The sequence below is a fragment of the Rhipicephalus microplus genome, chromosome 4 (genome assembly GCF_043290135.1).
Source record: "Rhipicephalus microplus isolate Deutch F79 chromosome 4, USDA_Rmic, whole genome shotgun sequence".
In the NCBI taxonomy this organism is placed as follows: Eukaryota; Metazoa; Arthropoda; class Arachnida; order Ixodida; family Ixodidae; genus Rhipicephalus; species Rhipicephalus microplus.
The window spans coordinates 9725117-9743731 of NC_134703.1; the positions used below are offsets into that span (position 1 = coordinate 9725117).

An 18615-nucleotide genomic window follows, 5' to 3' on the forward strand; every position below is an offset into this window, starting at 1 on the left:
TCCAGAATAATCTATACAGTTCGTGGAGTGGGCGTGATCTTATCGAAATGATCTACTACAGTCCGGAAGCTTTTCGAAAACTTCAGGCGCGGTTTGCGCTGAGAATTGTGTAGTGTATTGGGGCGATAACAAAGCTTGAGGAATTGAACGTGGCATTGCCCCCCTCTGAAAAAGGCATCGTCCCGATGCTTCAACTAAAGATGAAGGTACAAAAATTATGCAAGAAAGTACAATGAATAAATTACGGTACAGCAATAATACAAAAATAGTTTTAAATTGTTAACGCGCATGAAACGGCTTGAGGCGCGCGACATGTACGACTTCAGGTCGCGATCGGCGTCGTTGAGAGTTAGTGATGCCGTCGGGGACAACCTCGTAATCAAGTGGGCCGAGACGTCGAACCACCCTGTACGGTCCGACGTACTGTCGCAGAAGTTTTTCACTGAGTCCACGTCGGCGTATCGGCGTCCACAACCAAACACGTTCACCGGGCTGGTATTCCACGATGCGCCGTCGAAGATTGTAACGGCGGCCGTCGGTCGTCTGTTGATTCTTGATACGGAGACGCGCGAGTTGTCGGGCTTCTTCGGCACATTGAAGGTACTCACTCACATCGAGGTTTTCTTCGTCGGTGACGTTGGGTAATATGGCATCGAGCGTCGTTGTCAGGCTCCTTCCGTATAGACCAATTTGTATGGAGATATCTGCGTCGTCTCCTGCACCGCCGTGTTGAATGCGAAGGTCACGTACGGAAGAATGGCGTCCCGCGTCTTGTGTTCGACATCGACGTACATTGCCAGCATGTTGGCGATCGTCTTGTTTAGCCGCTCGGTAAGGCCGTTGGTCTGTGCGTGATACGCTGTCGTCCGGCGGTGCTTTGTCTGGTTCTATGCCAAGATTGCTTGAGTTAGGTCAGCAGTAAATGCCGTTCCTCTGTCGGTGCACCGACAGAGGAACGGCATTTACTGCTGACCTAACTCTTTCATTCATTTCCGGCTCCATCGGAAATGCAGCCGCTAGGCGCAAACGAGGCCGAGAGCTCTATATGTGTAAGTCACAATCCTGTTGTAGCTTTACAAGCTGCGTACTCCGCCATTGGCTAGTGAGCTTGTAGCGCATGGTTTGGTCAGCGCCGGCCGTGAGGCGACAAGAAAAAGACAGCAAGAATGCAAGAACCAGTGCAGAACTTACGTTCAGCCGGGCACTATCGCTATTCAGATATCCGTTACTGCGGTGGGGCTATTAATGAGACCATGGTGTCTAACCAGTAGACATCTAAAAGCTGTTGGTTATGCTCTATGACCACGTTACTCACAAAGCTTTGTCGGTGACTGTGCACCCTAATGGGTGCTCATCAGCACCCATTAGTTGTTGCACCCTTTTTGCACCCTAGTTTCCACCCTTTTGATGTGTTCACCCTTTAGGTTCCGCTTGTAGGGTGCTGAGACGCGAATAGGGTGCTCAAAGGGTGTGCTTAGGGTGTCGGCACCCTTTTCGACACCCTTAAGGGTCAGAATCGGTTTACTGTGTGTTGAGAACCTCCGGGGCGCCGTGACGTAGGACGATATTTTCGACGAAGAACTTAGCTACCTCGGGTGCACTGCCTTTGGGCAGGGCTTTTGTCTTGGCGTAGCGGGTGAAGTAGTCGGTAGCTACCACTATCCACTTGTTTCCGAAAACCGACCTCGGGAACGGCCCAGTAGGTCCATACCAATCTGCTGGAACGGTCAGCGAGGTGGTAAAATTGGCTGCAGAAGTCCCGCTGGCCTTGTCGGCGGTGTCTTGCGTCGCTGACAGTCCCGGCATGTCCTCACATAACGAGTGACGTCGGTGGTAAGACGTGGCCAGTAGTACCTTTCTTGTATCCTCGCGAGCGTGCGGGAAACACCGAGGTGCCCTGCCGTCGGGTCGTCGTGCAGGGCCTGCAGGAGTTCTGGTCGCAGAGCTGAAGGCACCACAAGGAGGTACTTAGCTCGAAGCGGTGGCGAAGACCGGCTTTTGGAGAAGACCGTTTCGCAGGAAGAACGACGCAAGTGCGCGCTTGAATACCTTCGGAATTGCGGTGGTCCTGCCTTCGAGGGTTTCTATTAGGGCCCTGCCACGAACTGTTCGCCACCGCTAAACAAGCGCTGCCAGTCTACGCTGTGCGCGCCTTCTATCTTATCTCCCTCTTCCCATTCCCTTACCTTTCGGTTTTATGAAAACCCAAGCCGGATAATAAACGCTCGCTTTTTGCCGTGGCCACTCTGTTCGTGCATTTTGGGGCGCGGCCCAGCAGCGGGGCCGGTTATATTAGTGGCGACGAGTATTTCAACAAAGAACGAGACCCAGCTGATTCCTGAAGGCGGGCAAGCAGCCACCCCCATCGACAGGCATGAGTCACTGCCTCCAGGAATTCAACGACGACACAGATAAGTGGCAAGCGTACCTCGTGAAGGTTGAGGCATATTTTGAAGCAAACGAAGTCACTGACGATGGCCAGGAAAAGAGCCCTGTTGGTAGCCGCACTTGGGTCGCGAACGATTGATGTGCTATGCGGTAGAGTGGCACCGCAGAAGCCAAACGCACTCGGCTACGATGCGGTAGTGAAAGTTCTAAGCGAGTATTATGACCCACGACCAAACGAAATTTCAGAAAGCTTCAAGTTTTTCCACCGAAACCAGCAGGAAGGAGAGTCTGTTCACGCATTCATTGTGGAAATACGGCGCCTAGCACGTAACTGCAACTTCTCGTCCATGCTGGATAGGATGTTAAGGGACCGTATCGTGTGCGGGGTGCGTTCAAGAAATTTGCAAAAGCAGCTGCTCGCGAAACCTGAGTTGACATTACAAGAAGCAGAGGCACTTGCGTCGGCGGCAGAAAGGGCAGAGTTAGATGCGGAGAACATAAATCGAGAAACGCCCCCGGTAACAGTGTCGGCAATGAAGGAGCAACGCTGGGTGCCGCGAGGCCAGAAGAAAAACGAAGACGGAAAGCCATGCGAGTTCTGCGGAAAGCGTAATCATAAGCGCGCGACCTGTTCAATGCGTGGGAGGCACTGTTACAAACGTGGAAAACAATGGCACTTGGCACGCATGCGCCAAAGGATCGACAACGCGTTGAATGTAACAGCCCAAGCCAACGACAGTGATAGCAGCGCGTCGCAACTTTAGTCCGTAACTTCGAAGAATTCATTGGTGCCACCGATTCAGGAAACGTTCACGTGGAACGGCGTAAAGCTGAAAATGGACGTTGATACCGGCTTGCCCGTATGCGTCCTACCGAGAGCAACCTACAAAGCCTACCGTCATCAATGGCCGAAGTTGCAGGAGCCGAAGATAAAGCTGGCGTGCTATTTGGGGAAGCTACCCGTACTCGGAGTACTGTCAATGCGTGTATGCCACAAATCGGCGGAGGTTGATTGCAACCTAATCGTATATGACTGCGAAGGTCCTCTCCTGTGCGGTCGTGATTTGCTGCAGAAACTACAAGAGCAGGGTGCAGCAGTACTCCACGTAGCTGCGCCACCACTCGGGTCGAGCCCGGAGTCTCCGCCCGCGCCTGCTGTGTTGGACCGCTACTCCGACCTGTGCACGGAGGGCGTAGGACTCATGAAAGGCCCGCCGGTGCGCCTTCACATCAAGCCTGGAGTGACGCCAAAGTTCTTCAAGGCAAGAAAGGTACCCTACGCTCTGTTGGATAAAGTTTCAGAGGCATTAGATCGACTCGTGGCAGCTGGCATTATATCACCAGTGACGCACTCGGAATGGGCTACGCCCATTGTTCAGTCTTAAAAAAAGACGGCACAGTTCGCAGTTACGGTGACTTCCAGGTTACTTTGAACTTAGTATGCGAGCTGGAACAATACCCGCTGCCTCTTATCGAGGATATTTTTGCGCAATTAGGTGGGGGAGAGCGGTTCAGCATTTTGGATTTGCGCGACGCCTACAACCAGATCCCGCTAGACGAAGAGTCTCGCAAATTGGCCGTGATAAACACCCACAAGGGCCTCTTTTGCTTCAACCGCCTCCCGTTTGGGATTGCTTCGGCACTGGCGATATTCCAAAGGCCGATTGAATCAATCCTACAGGGCTTGCCTGGGGTGCAAGCGTACCTGGATGACGTGTTGATAGCGGAAGAGGGTGACAGCCAAAACCGCAATCTGATGGCTGTGCTCGAGCGCTTCCGTGAACATGGCATTAAGCTTCGTGCTGATAAGTGCCGCGTTAGCGAGCCCTCTGTTACATATCTAGGTCACCGTATTGACGCGAACGGACTGCATCCCATGGAAAAGAACGTGGATGCTATCAGGATAGCCCCCTCTCCACAGAACGTCTGCGAGCTACGCTCATTTCTGGGCATGGTAACCTTTTATAACAAGTTTATGCCCGACTTGTCTACCATTCTAGCACCGTTGTACAAACTGCTGAAAAAGGGCGCTAAGTGGACGTGGAGCACCAAAGAAAAGAAAGCCTTTGTCCAGGTGAAAAATGCGTTGTGCGCGGCACCCATACTCACTCATTTTGACCCGAACCGTGAGCTTTTCTTGGAGTGTGATGCGTCCCCATACGGAGTTGATGCTGCACTTTTTCATCACACCGAAGGCGAGAAGCGACCCGTAGGCTTTCGATCGAGAACGCTGACAACTGCCAAAAGAAAGTACTCTCAGATCGAGCGCGAGGCGTTAGCCTTGATATTTGGTGTTACTAGGTTTAGGGACTACCTACTGGGACGAGAGTTCACTCTGGTTACGGATCACCAGCCGTTGCTGGGCCTGTTAAGGCACGACCGTCAGACCCCCGTCATGGCGGCAGCCAGAATACAAAGATGGGCGCTACTACTTGGTGCATACAAGTGTAAACTGCAGTACAAGCCGGGAAAATTTATGCTCAACGCGGATGCGTTAAGCCGGTTACCCCAATATCTTGAACAGGAGCTGCAGGACGACGAGGATGCGGCCGAGTACGCAGGATGCGGCCCTCACGCAGTCAGACGGCGTACTGTCAAGTGTGTGCAGATACGTCATCCAAGGTTGGCCACAACGCACTGCGGAGGAAGGCACAGAGATGCGGGAGTATCACAAAAGGCGGAACGAGCTGTCCGTGCAGCATAACTTGCTTCACTGGGGTCATCGTGTTGTGGTTCCGGCGGAAGCCAGGAAGAAGCTACTGAAGTTATTACATGGAGCTCATCAAGGAGTTTCTGCAATGAAGGCAGTTGCACGGTCAAAATTTTGGTGGCCTGGCTTGGACCACGATATTGAGCGCTTAGCCGCTGTGTGTCAGCACTGCGTACAGGCGTTGCCCATGCCACCCGCGCAAGCACCCATTCGCTGGCCAGAGACGCAGGAAAGATGGTCGCGATTGCATGTCGACTTCGCGGGTCCGATCCAAAACAAGATGCTTCTTGTCGTCGTGGACTCTCACAGTAAATGGATTGAGGCCATTCCCCTGGCTCACGCGACCTCGCGCAACACAGTCGATGCCCTGCGAACGCTGTTCAGTAGATTCGGTCTGCCACACACAGTAGTGTCTGATGAAGGCACGCCATTCACCGGATGGGAGTTCAAGGATTTCTTGCAACAAAACGGGGTAGTTCACGTGCGGGCACCCCCCTACCATCCACAGAGTAATGGACTCGCTGAACGTGCGGTGCGAACCATCAAAGACGGACTAAAGAAGTGTGGGGACGCAGACTTGTCATGGGCGCCGGCTAGAACACTGTGCCGCTATAGAAACACGACACTTCCGTCCGGGCGCTCACCATCAGAAATGTTGTTGGGTTACCAGCTCTGCACCCGATTAGACATGTGTTTTCCTCCCAGGAGCCGAGCAACAGGGGATGTTCACTCTGCTGACAGCGCCGAGTGGAACTTCGCACCGGGAGATCCTGTGTACCTTCGCAATTACGGCCGTGGTGACAAGTGGACACCTGGGAAGGTCCGGTCAACCTCTGGTGCACGCATCGTGTCTGTCGACACGGAGAACGGGCTTGTTCACCGGCACATGGACCAGCTCAGGCGGAGAAGCATCGAAGAACCATCGAGTCCAGAGGCTCTCACTAGCCCCCAGATAAGCCCGGACCCTCCAGTACAAGACTGCGAAGCTCCAACGGCTACTGGCCCCGGTCTTCCGGGCCACCCGCCCCCAGAGCTAAGACGTTCCACACGTATCAAGAAGCCAGTGGAACGTTATGGATTCTAAGGAAGAAGGGATGCCACGAACTGTTCGCCACCGCTAAACAAGCGCTGCCAGTCTACGCTGCGCGCGCCTTCTATCTTATCTCCCTCTTCCCCTTCCCTTAACTTTCGTTCTTATAAAAACCCAAGCCGGACAATAAACGCTCGCTTTTTGCCCTGGCCACTCTGTTCGTGCAGTTCGGGGCGCGACCCAGCAGCGGGGCCGGTTATAACAGGCCCTAAGCTTTGAGTTGGCCCGCTGTCGTTAAGCGAAGTCATTGGCAGTTATCGTTGCCAAAAAGAAGTCGTCATCCGGGTCGTCGGGCGGTGGTGGGTCGACAGGCGCACGAGAGAGGCAGTCGGAGTCGGAGTCTTTCCTGCCGGACTTGTAAACGATGGTTATGTCATATTCTTGAAGTCTCAGGCTCCATCGTGCGAGGCGACCTGAAGGGTCCTTCAATGTGGCTAGCCAACACAAGGCGTGGTGGTCGCTCACAACATTGAAAGGCCTGCCATAGAGGTAGGGGCGAAATTTTGACGTAGCCCAGATGATGGCGAGGCACTCCTTCTCTGTTGTGGAATACTTGGCTTCTGCTTTGGATAGTGATCGGCTGGCGTAACTAATAACAATTTGAAATCCGTCAGCCCTCTCCACAAGAACCGCGCCGAGACCTACGCTGCTAGCGTCAGTGTGTATTTCTGTCTCAGCGAACTCGTCGAAATGGGCAAGTAACGCAGGCGTCTGGAGGCGATGTTTAAGCTCCGGGAAAGCGTGTTCCTGCGGCGTTTTTCACTTGAACTCTACGTCGGTCTTGGTAAGGTTAGTGAATGGATCGGCGATGCGGGCGAAGTTTTTCACGAACCGCCTATAGTAGGCGCACAGGCCCAGAAATCGGCGCACTGCCTTCTTGTCAGTGGGCGACAGGAATTCGGCTATGGCGGCTGTTTTCCGTGGATCGGGACGAACTCCAGACTTGCTGATCACGTGCCCCAAGAACAAGAGCTTCTCGTACGCAAATTTGCACTTTTCTGGCTTCAGAGTAAGTTCGGACGTCTTGATGGTTTGAAGTACAGCTTCGAGGCGCCCAAGATGCTCGTCGAAACTCGAGCAAAACACGACTACGTCGTCCAAGTACACAAGGCAAGTCTGCCACTTCAATCTTGCCAGTACCGTATCCATAACGCGTTGAAAAGTTGCAGGCGCTGAGCAAAGACCGAAGGACATCACGTTAAACTCAAAGAGGCCGTCCGAGGTTATAAACGCCGTCTTCTCTCGGTCTCTTTCGTCGACTTCTATTTGCCAATAGTCTGTCTTGAGGTCCATTGACGAAAAATTGTTGGTGTTTTGGAGCCTATCAAGTGCGTCGTCTATTCGTGGGAGAGGGTACACGTCCTTCCTTGCGATTTTGTTCAGGCGGCGATAATGGACGCAGAAACGTAGGGTCCCATTCTTTTTCTTTACAACACCACGGGCGACGCCCATGGACTCTCGGACGGCTGGATGATGTCATCCCGCAGCATTTCATCGATTTGTTTCTTCATGGCCTCGCGTTCTCGCGTCGAAACTTTGTACGGACTCTGACCGAGTGGTCTGGCATTTTCTTCGATTATGATGCGATGTTTCTTGACTGGGTTCTGCCGAATTTTCGATGACGACGAAAAGGAATCTTCGTATTGCAGAAACAGAGCCTTGAGCTGTCCTTGCTTATGATTCGGAAGTCTGGGATTGACGTCGAAAGCTATGGGAGGGGCTTGGTTCCTCTGAGCAGGTTCCGCAGAATTGGCGAGGGCGAAAGCACTGGTGGCTTCGACAATTTCTTCGATGTATGCGACCGTTGTTCCTTTGTTCACATGTTTGTACTCATTGCTGAAATTCGTGAGCATAACCGTTGCTTTGCCTCCCCGCAGCTCTGCAATTCCTCTTGCGACGCAAATATTTCGGGTGACCAACAGATGCTGACTGCCTTCAACGACGCCTTCCAAGTCAGGTGATTTAGGAGCGCCGACTGAAATAATGACGCTTGAGCGAGGCGGAATGGTGACTTGTTCTTCCAGCACATTCAAGGCATGGTGTCTTGACGGCGTGCGCGGCGGTAGTGCTTCTTCTGGGATAACGTTATCGACCTTGTTTTTAGGTTGATGACAGCACCATGGAGGCATAAGAAGTCCATGCCAAGGATGACATCTCTCGAGCAACGCTGTAGGACTACGAAGTCTGTAGGATAAATACGGCCGTTAATGGTGACCCTCGCTGTGCAGATTCCTGCAGGCGTTACGAGATGACCTCCGGCTGTGCGGATTTCAGGGCCTTTCAAAGCTGTCCTAACTTTCTTTAACTTCGCGGCGAACGACCCACTGATGACAGAATAGTCGGCTCCAGTATCGACGAGAGCAGTCACACTGTGGCCGTCGATAAGAACGTCGATGTCGCCAGTTCGCCGTCTCGCATTACAGTTAGGGCGTGGCGTCGGGTCACGGCTGCGTCGGCTTGTTCCGCTGCTTCCATGTTGCGTAGTCCGGCCACCTTCGGTAAGTGAGCTTTTGCCTTCAGGGCTTCGCCTGGTTTGTGTTGTGTTCAAAAGGCTCCGTCGCGTCGGCGTCGCCGTCGGAGAATCTTCTGTAGTTCGTCGCACAGCAACCGCAGCTCCATCGGTTGCTGCCCTTAGTTTCCCGGATACGGGCTAGGAGACCGGCCCCGCGTTGGGCCAGAGTAATGCCGTGCGGTGACATGCGGCGGCTGGGTGACGGCGAACGGGAAGGACTTCGTGGTGTCCACTAAGTTCCTGTCAGGTAGTCGGCGGTGTCGCGTAGCCGTTCCCCTGGCTGCGAACGCGGTGCATTGAGGCGAAGCCACGCAGTCCCATCTGTCGGTACTGGTAACGGCTGTATGTATGCCCGGCCTCGCCGCAGTGGTAGCAGAGCGGGCGGTTGTCAGGTGCACGCCAAATGTTCGTTTTCCTCGGCACAGTGTGCTGGCCCGCTAAAAACGGTAGGGCGTCAGTGGGGGTGGCGGCGGCGGTGGCGTCTGGCGACGGAAGTGCGATGGGGCGGTGTTATGGCGAGGACGTGGAAGAGCGTTGTGGCGCACTGCAGCGGCGTATCTCATAGCTTCCCGCTCGGGCAGCTGTGCTTGGGGAATTCGAAGCGATTGCCGAACTTCTTCTCGCACAATGTCGGCGATCGTATCCACTTGAGGCTGCGCCCAATGCAACAGCTTGCGCAGCTCTTCCCACACGATTGCTCGGATCGTTTCACGCAGGTCTTCGGAGCTACTGGCTTAAGCAGCACCGCATTCTTGAGTCAGGCGCCGATTATACTGTCTGGTGCGCATGTCCACAGTCTTTTCAATAGTGGTCACTTCGGATACAAACTCTTGGACGATGTTCGGTGAATTCCTCATTAGCCCCGCGAAGAGCTCCTGTTTGACCCCTCGCATGAGGAAACGAACTTTCTTCGCCTCAAGCATGTCTGGGTCAGTGTGACGAAATAGGCGGGTCATCTCTTCTGTGAAAACGGCAACATTTTCATTTGGCAGCTGAACCCGGGTCTCTAGTAAAGCAGCGGCCCTCTCTTTGCGAAGCGACGCTCGCGAACGTTTGCAGGAATGCGCCGCAGAAAATATCCCACGTTCGGAGCGTGGACTCCCGATTCTCTAGCCAGGTCCTTGCGGTGTCTTCCAAATAGAAGAACACACGACGGAGCTTTTCATCATTGTCCCAGTGGTTGACGGCGGCCACAGGGTCGCCTGTTTCTAGCCAGGTCTCCAGGTCTTCGAACGATGACGCATGGAAAATTGGTGGTTCCCTGGGTTGATGCATGACGATCGTGGGCTTGGACGCTGCGGTTGTCATTGTCGCAGCAGTCGCGGTCATGGCCTTGGTCTTCCGCGCTTTGTCTTGTAGAAGCCCGTACTCCGGTGGTATCCCTTGTTGTCGGCGGCTTGTTCGCTGCTCCTGGTTGGCGTTGGTGTCTTCTCCGCGACGTGGGCTGGGTTCACGGCTTGACGGGGGCGTCTGATACATGAACGAAGCAGCACCTCCTTCGGATGTCACGGGGTCGTGACGTGGCCGAAAACAGGAGACTTTATGTTGGGATTTAACAGTTTAATTGGGCAAACCTGTGCCCGGTGAACGGAAAGTCCGATTACAGTAGCAGTCTTGCACACAAATAGCAGTGAACGGAGCGTCGGCCGTCGATGAACTACTGACAAGCGGCGAAGTGCGTCGGCCTTTGTACTCTTGCCATCGAATGTTCTAGAGTTATCGCTGGCGGTGACGAGTGTTCCAGAATAACCTATACAGATTGCGGAGTGGGCGTGATCTTATCAAAATGATCTACTACAGTCCGGAAGCTTCTCGAAAACTTCAGGCGCGGTTTGCGGTGAGAATTGCGTAGTGAATTGGGGCGATAACAAAGCTTGAGGAATGGAACGTGGCAATATACGTATTTTTTTCGCTATTTCGTTCAGTTTGAGGTAGTCTACGCAGAATCTTAGTGAACTATCTTTCTTTTGAACCAAAAAAACTGGCGACGCCTAAGGACTTGTCGATGATTGAATTACGTCGTCGTTGAGCAATTGCTTCCCTAGACGACGGACGACATCCTATTTCTTTTGCGACGCGCGGTAAGCGTATTGGCACATGGGTTGGACGTTGGGCTCAGTGGTGATATTGTGCTTCATTAGAGGGGTCGGCTGGACTTTCGACGTTCTGGCGAAACAGTCACTAAAGGATGAGAGGAGACTGAAGAGCCTTGCTCGCTTCTTCATCATCATCATCATCATCATCATCATCATCATCATCATCACCATCAGCCTGACTACGTCCACTGCAGGACAAAGGCCTCTCCCATGTTCCGCCAGTTAACCCGGTCCTGTGCTCACTGCTGCCAATTTATACCCGCAAACTTCTTAATCTCATCTGCTCACCTAACCTTCTGTTTCCCCCTAACCCGCTTGCCTTCTCTGGGAATCCAGTTAGTTACCCTTAACGACCAGCGGTTATCCTGTCTACGCGCTACATGCCCGGCCCATGTCCATATCTTCTTCTTGATTTCAGCTACGATATCCTTAACCCCCGTTTGTTGCCTAATCCACTCTGCTCTCTTCTTCTCTCTTAAGGTTACACCTACCATTTTTCTTTCCATTGCTCGCTGCGTCGTCCTCAATTTAAGCTGAACACACTTTGTAAGTCTCCAGGTTTCTGCTCCGTAGCTAAGTACCGGCAAGATACAGCTGTTATATACTTTCCTCTTGAGGGATAGTGGCAATCTTCTGTCATAATTTGAGAGTGCTTGCCAAATGTGCTCCACCCCATTCTTATTCTTCTAGTTACTTCAATCTCGTGGTTCGGCTCCGCGGTTATTACCTGCCCTGAGTAGACATAGTCTTTTACAACTTGAAGTACACTATTACCTATCTCGAAGCGCTGCTCTTTTCTGAGGTTGTTATACATTACTTTCGTTTTCTGCAGATTCATTTTAAGACCCACCTTTCTGCTCTCCTTGTCTAACTCCGTAATCATGAGTTGCAATTCGTCCCCTGAGTTACTCAGCAATGCAATGTCATCGGCGAAGCGCAGGTTATTAAGGTACTCTCCATTAACTCTTATCCCTAGCTGTTCCCATCCTAGACTTCTGAAAACCTCCTGTAAGCACGCGGTAAATAGCATTGGGGAGATTGTGTCCCCCTGTCTTACACCCTTTTTGATTGGTATTCTGTTGCTTTCTTTATGAAGCACTATGGTAGCAGTTGATCCCCTGTAGATTTCTTCCAGGATGTTTATATATACTTCATCGGCACCCTGATTTCACAGTGTCTGTATGACGGCTGATATTTTTACTGAATCAAACGCTTTCTCGTAATCTATAAAGGCTATGTATAGTGGTTGGTTATATTCTGAGCATTTCTCTATTACCTGATTGATAGTATGAATGTGGTCGATTGTTGAGTAGCCTGTTCGAAATCCTGCTTGTTCCTTTGGTTGATTGAATTCTAATGTTTTCTTTACTCTGTTAGCAATTACCTTTGTAAATAGCTTGTATACTACAGAGAGCAAGCTGATCGGCCTGTAATCCTTCAAGTCCTTGTCATCTCCTTTCTTATGTATTAAGATGATGTTAGCATTCTTCCAAGACTCTGGTACTCTTCCCGTCAGGAGACACCTCGTAAACAGGGTGGCTGATTTTTCTAACACAATCTGTCCTCCATCTTTCAGCAGATCTGATGTTACCTGATCCTCACCAGCAGCTTTGCCTCTTTGCATGCTGTCCAAAGCTTTTCTGAATTCTTCTATTATTACTGGTGGGGTGTCATCTGGGTTACTGCTAGTTCGTATAGTATTAAAGTCGTGATTGTCCCGGCTACTGTACAGATCCCTGTAAAACTCTTCCGCTATTTTAACTATCCTATCCATATTGGTAGTTATTTTGCCTTCTTTGTCCCTTAGTGCATACATCCGATTTTTGCCTATTCCAAGTTTCCTCTTCACTGCTTTGACGCTTCCTCCGTTTTTCAGAGCGTGTTCAATTCTCTCCATGTTATACCTTCTCACATTGGATACCTTACGTCTATTAATCAACTTCGAAAGCTCTGCCAGTTCTATTTTGTCTGTTGTACTTGAGACTTTCATGATTTGGTGCTTCTTAATGAGATTCTTCGTTTCCTGGGAAAGCTTGTCAGTGTCTATTCTAACTACCCTGCCTCCAACTTCCACTGCACACTTCGTAATGATACTCGTCAGATTATTATTCATTTTGTCCATGCTAAGGTTGGTTTCCTCACTAGGAGCCGAGTACCTGTTCTGAAGCGAGACTCTGAATTCCTGTACTTTCCCTCTCAGTGCTAGCTCATTGATTGGCTTCTTGCGTATCAGTTTCTGTCGTAGCTTTCTCAAGTCTAGGCGAATTCGAGACCGTACCATTCTATGGTCACTGCATCGTACCTTGCCAACCACTTCCACATACTGCACGATGCCTGGGTGTGCACTCATTATAAAATCTATTTTGTTGTTATTTTCGCCATTAGGGCTCCTCCATGTACACTTGCGGTTTCCTCGTTTTCGGTAGAAGGTATTCAAAATCCGTAAACTATTGCGTTCTGCGAATTCTACTAGTAGCTCTCCTCTGGCGTTTCTAGTACCGATGGCATAATCTCCTACTGCCTGGTCTCCAGCCTGCTTCCTCCCTACCTTTGCATTAAAGTCTCCGATCAGTATTGTATACTGATGGGAGTTTCGCTTGGGTTGTTCTAACTGGCGATTGACGTGGAGGCGACTAGTCACGTCAGTATCGGAGCTGTTCTCAATCGAGATTATCGTAATCAAATGGAAGGCGTCCAAATCATTTATTGCCTCCAAGCAAGCTACGGTGGTGGATTTCGCGAAATGGCTCACACCTGAAGTTCGTAACTAAAAGCGTAGTCTTGCCATTTCGCAATTGAACGACACTTCAAGCAATGGCGATTTCCCGATCAAGCAATAACGTGAGGTTAACTTCGGCGATGCCCGTAATTGACTGTCCCTGCGGACACTCAACAAAGTCTAAGATACTACTGCTAGGCGGCAACGTGGGGCCATCATCAACTACGCGAAAGACCACGCGACAATGTTCGTTTTCGATGTCGGAATATGGAGAAATATATATAGTGAAACTAACGAACAGATCACGAAGATTAATTATCGTTCCATACTCATGAATAAACTCCATGTCCAAAATAAAAGGCCGGTAACAGTTGGGCAGTATGAGGAATGATGCTACAAAAGCCGACGCACAAGTCTCAAGCCTTCCTGTAGGGGATACGAAGTGTCCTCCAGCGGTGATACGTTGAGGCCGTTTCACGTTGTCAGCACCTTGTGCAGACGGGCGGCCCATGAAGCACTCATCACCGAGTAATCCGCTCCCGTGTCGACAAGCGCAGTCACCGGATAACAGTGGACGGAAACTGTAGTGACAGCGGACGTTCTGCTGGCGGTTTCAGAAGAAGGCTTTAACGGTACGTCGTAAGGCAGTGGCGCAGGGTATTTGTCGATCCGCGTGACAGCGGCGTCACCTCCAGAAATCGCTGTTTTCAGTTTCCCCGGCGTGGGCTTGCGCCACTGACACCAGTGGACCCAAAGGCTGGTCGGGCATGGTGCGTTGATGCGGATGGATGGGGGGATAGCAAGCGGCGGGGCCGGAGCGTGATGACTACCTTTCAAGTAATCGGCAATTTCTTGCGGGCACTCACCGTAGCGTGGACAACGGGAATCTGGGTGGAATCCACGTACGCCTATTCATCGGTAGTAACAGTCACGGTACATGTGTCCAACTTCACCACAATGGTAGCACAAAAGACGACTGTCAGGTGCACGCCAGGCGCTGGACTATCACTGACGAGAACGAAAATGGGCTTGCGAAGCCGGGCAATGGACTGAACTTAGACAACCGTCTACGGGCCCCAGCAGGTGAACGAAACGTGTCGCTGGCGGCGTAGAGACGCGTAAGGCATCTGCGTAGAAAAGCGTGGGAGGTTCCACTTGCGATGGTGGTGAGGAATGAACAAACTGCGTAATTTCGTTCCGAACGACGTCCGTAAGAGCAGCAATATCCGGAAGGGACGCTGCATAAGATTTCTCAAGTTCTTCGCGAACGACCTGCCGTATGACTTTTGTGAGGACCTCCCTGCCATTACCTCCTGGTACAAGCGAGCAGGCAGCGGACATGGCCGTCTGAGGCCTGACACTCATACTGTGACAACCGTGGCCGAAGCATGCGCTCCTTAATTGTGGCCTCACGTGTGAACTCCGACTCCGGAGTAGGAGGGTTGTGCACAAGGCCCGCGAAAAGCTGCTCCTTTACGCCTCGCATGAACAGGTGCACGTTCTTGTTTTCTGGCATATGGGGTCCACCCGTCGAAATAATCGCGACAATTTTTCGAAAAACATGGCAACGCTCTCGTTCGGTATTTGAAACCGCAAAGTGCCTGCTCCGCTCTCTCTTTCCGTTCGGAGTTATTGAAGACCTCATGAAGCTGCCAATGAAATTATCGCCAACTCATGACTGAAGATTAGTGGTTCTCGAACCTAACTCCTTCCATGTTTAAGAAGGAGATGCACACGTTCTGCAACTTACAGCGATTGTGCCAGTCGTTGACGGCAGTCAAGCCAGTCTTCCACATTTTCACCAGCATCACTGTGGAATGGGTTGGGTGTGCGAGGCCTGTTCATAATATAAGGTACGCTAGCGAATGGGTTACGCTAAGTTTGGGTTGCGGATGTGGCAAACATTGTCCTGACGGAACGTGCCAAGGGGCCGTACTGTGGTGGTAGTCCTTGAAGGCGGTGGCTGCTTCGATGTATATCAGCAGATCATAGTGCACTGGCATTGGTTGCTTCTAGTTCAGAACCAGCTGGCATAAGACGTCGCAGTACTGCACCCAGCGCCTCGACTATTCTGTCGCGAGAGGAAATGACAAACAGGGACTCGAAGCGAACGACTCTTTACTCAGCCACAGCAACGGCTCACTTCTCCGCTCTCTTCATCTGCCATCAACACAGCGTGCCATTAATATATTTTTGCGCTTTCGAGTGTACAGTCAAGCACGAAAGTTTACAGGTCACGTGAGCGCGTGCCAAACTGCCTGTCCGCGCATCCTAGCAGTGCGCCATCTACCGCCGATTTCATTTCATTTCATTTTATTACCTTAAAGGTCCCTAGGGGGACATTACATAAGAGGTGGGGTTACAAAAAACGTACAAAAAAGCCATGAATTAGCTTGAAAAATGGCTTGTGACGCTATGCATAAATGTTGATGGACAGGTGATTGCTGCAATATGGTTGGGGAGGTCATTCCAGTCTTTTGCTGCACGAAGAAAAAATGAGGCAGCAAAAGTAACGGTGCGGGAACGTTGACGGGCAACTTGAAAGACATGGCCAATGCGATATGACCTGCGAAATGGGGGGGGGGGGGGGGGGGAATGTAAGGTTCGATTGCAAGTGGACTGTGAAAAAGTTTATGAAACAAGCAAAGGGTGGCAATGTAGCGGCGGGAGATAGAGGGGACAGGCCAATTTCTTCTTTTAAAGATGAAACGCTAATGTGATAGGCATATGAGGAATGAATGAATCTAGTAGCACGGTTTTGAAGTGATTCGAGTGCAGTAATGAGATACGCGTGTTGTGGGCTCCAAATTGACGATGCATATTCAAGCTTGCTTTTTACGAGGGACTGATATGCTAATAATTTTACATGGCGGGGTGTGTTGCGCAGATGACGTTTTAGGAAGCCGAGAGTACGATTAGCAGCTGCGATGATAGTCCGGATGTGCTCAGCCCAAGTTAGGTCACTGCACAAAGTTAGGCCAAGGTATTTGTAGGATTGTACAAGTTGAACAGGAGTGTTAGAGATTACGTAGGAAGTGGTGAGCGGGTTATGGCGACGCTGAAACGACACAAGTTTACATTTGTTAGGATTAAGTTCCATTTGCCACCGTTCACACCAACGCTGCACTTGGTTAATGTCACTTTGGAGGCTAATGTGATCAGATACATTCGTTACTGTGCGGTACAAAACGCAGTCATCAGCAAACATGCGTATGTTAAAAGTAAAGTTCGTTGGTAGGTCGTTAATATATATTAGAAATAACAAGGGGCCAAGGACGGAACCCTGAGGGACACCTGATGTAACTGGAATAAAGTTGGAGAGCTGATCGTTTACAAGGACAGATTGGAAACGGTTATGTAAGAACTCTTGGATCCAGATTAGGACTGCGGGGTGTAAGTTTAAGTGGGAAAGTTTCAGTAACAGGCGTTTATGAGGTACCTTATCAAATGCCGATCACCGCGTTGTGCCGGAAACGGGTTTTCTTCTTGCTCATAAACATTGCAGTTTTCTGCTCCCGTACAGAAATGCTTAAAATGAGAGAGAGCTAAGCTAGTTGGTACTAAAAACACTGTATATGGAACCTCTATGTTGCGCATACCTTGTCCTTCTACTGCTGGTGCCGCTATTCGGCGAGCACTGTCACGCGGTGAAAAGAGACGTCAAACGTTGGAATTTACGCGGCGAAGTTAACTACGTGCACCATGGTGCAGCGCCCGCGCGTTCTCCACCCGCGCTGTTTTCAGTATTATCGTGACCGCCTTTAGGGGCTTCAAGCTTGTATGTATACGATTTGCATTACCATGTAACCGGATAGAATCTGTGCATGCGCTTGTCTTTAGAGAACGTAAACATTTCCGTAACGTAAATTACCCAGCGAGTAGGCTTTACGTTTGCGGCGCTATTTTGCAAATCGACCTTCGTTCGCAGAGACTCGCGATCTCAGCATTGCGGATACTCCAGACATAGTGTCAAAATATGCCGAAGTGCAACCGCAAATAGCTATTACAGTGTTTTAGCAGCATTATAAACGCTAGAATGGCCTGAACATCGAAGCCGCAAACATGTGAGCCCCCGACAGACTGGATAGGTGGCGCCATTTAGCGCGGTCAAAATGAACCCGGCAATCACAAAATTGTTACTGCAGAGCATTGTGCATCGTAACTGGTGTAAAAACCGCGCTGTGGCATCATTACGAATGAGTTACTTTTTAAATCATTTTCGCCTCATTTAATTATTTGTTGAGTTCAACGTCCGAAAACTACCATATTAACATAAGAGACGCCGTAGTGAATGGCTCCGGAAATTTCGACCACCTGGCGTTTTTTAACATGCATCTAAATTTAAGCTCAGGGACCTCAAGCATTTTCGCTACCTATAACAATTTACCACCTCACTGCAGCAGTGCAATCTTGCTCGGAACGCGCGGAAAAGTATGCGGCACGCCGCCCGCACGGGAACATCGCACCGTATTTTTCTCCTGCGCATACGGCGAGTGGCTTCACTGCACAGTCGTTGAACATAAGGCAGGCCGATGCGCAACTCTGCTCTCGTAGGGAGCATATACAGTAACTCGATATATGGTTGGCACGTGTTCATTCTAAAAGAAGAAATACGGGCTCAATAAGTAAGTCAAGGCGTTTGTGGTGTCCTTCATGCGTCCGTCATTGCACGCCCTGTTTCCTTTAGAGCCTTAGTTCCTTGTTTTCGCACAAAGCGCTTATATGCGGTATATCTTGATAGCAGCCACGACATGCTTCAAACGGTGTGAATCGGGTGCATATCACTTCACGATGAAAATTGCGACGTTGACAGACCACTGTCGAGACAGAAGCACGTCAACACGGCTACCAAAGAGCGCGTCGCGTTAAATGTGGAAACTACTCGGTAAGATAGCTAGGCCATGGATTCAGAGATCAATGCATCTTGGGCGGCCTATGCCTCCGACGTATACCGGAAATTTTACGGAGACGTTCTAGACAACGCCCTCGCGTGATCCGTAGACTATTGTAGTTGACTGTACGTATGCGTGATCATATGTGATCGTGGTATATATCTTAGTCATCGCCCAACAGAAAGCAGGCTATAATCCAAACTATGTA

The 18615-nt window shown here is 50.7% G+C and overlaps 1 protein-coding gene across 1 annotated transcript in view; it reads right to left on the reverse strand.

Annotated features, from left to right (window-relative positions):
* The window catches only part of LOC119171524 (atrial natriuretic peptide receptor 1-like), a 642832-nt gene that overhangs the window by 140601 nt on the left and 483616 nt on the right, over positions 1-18615 (reverse strand). The window lies entirely within an intron of this gene.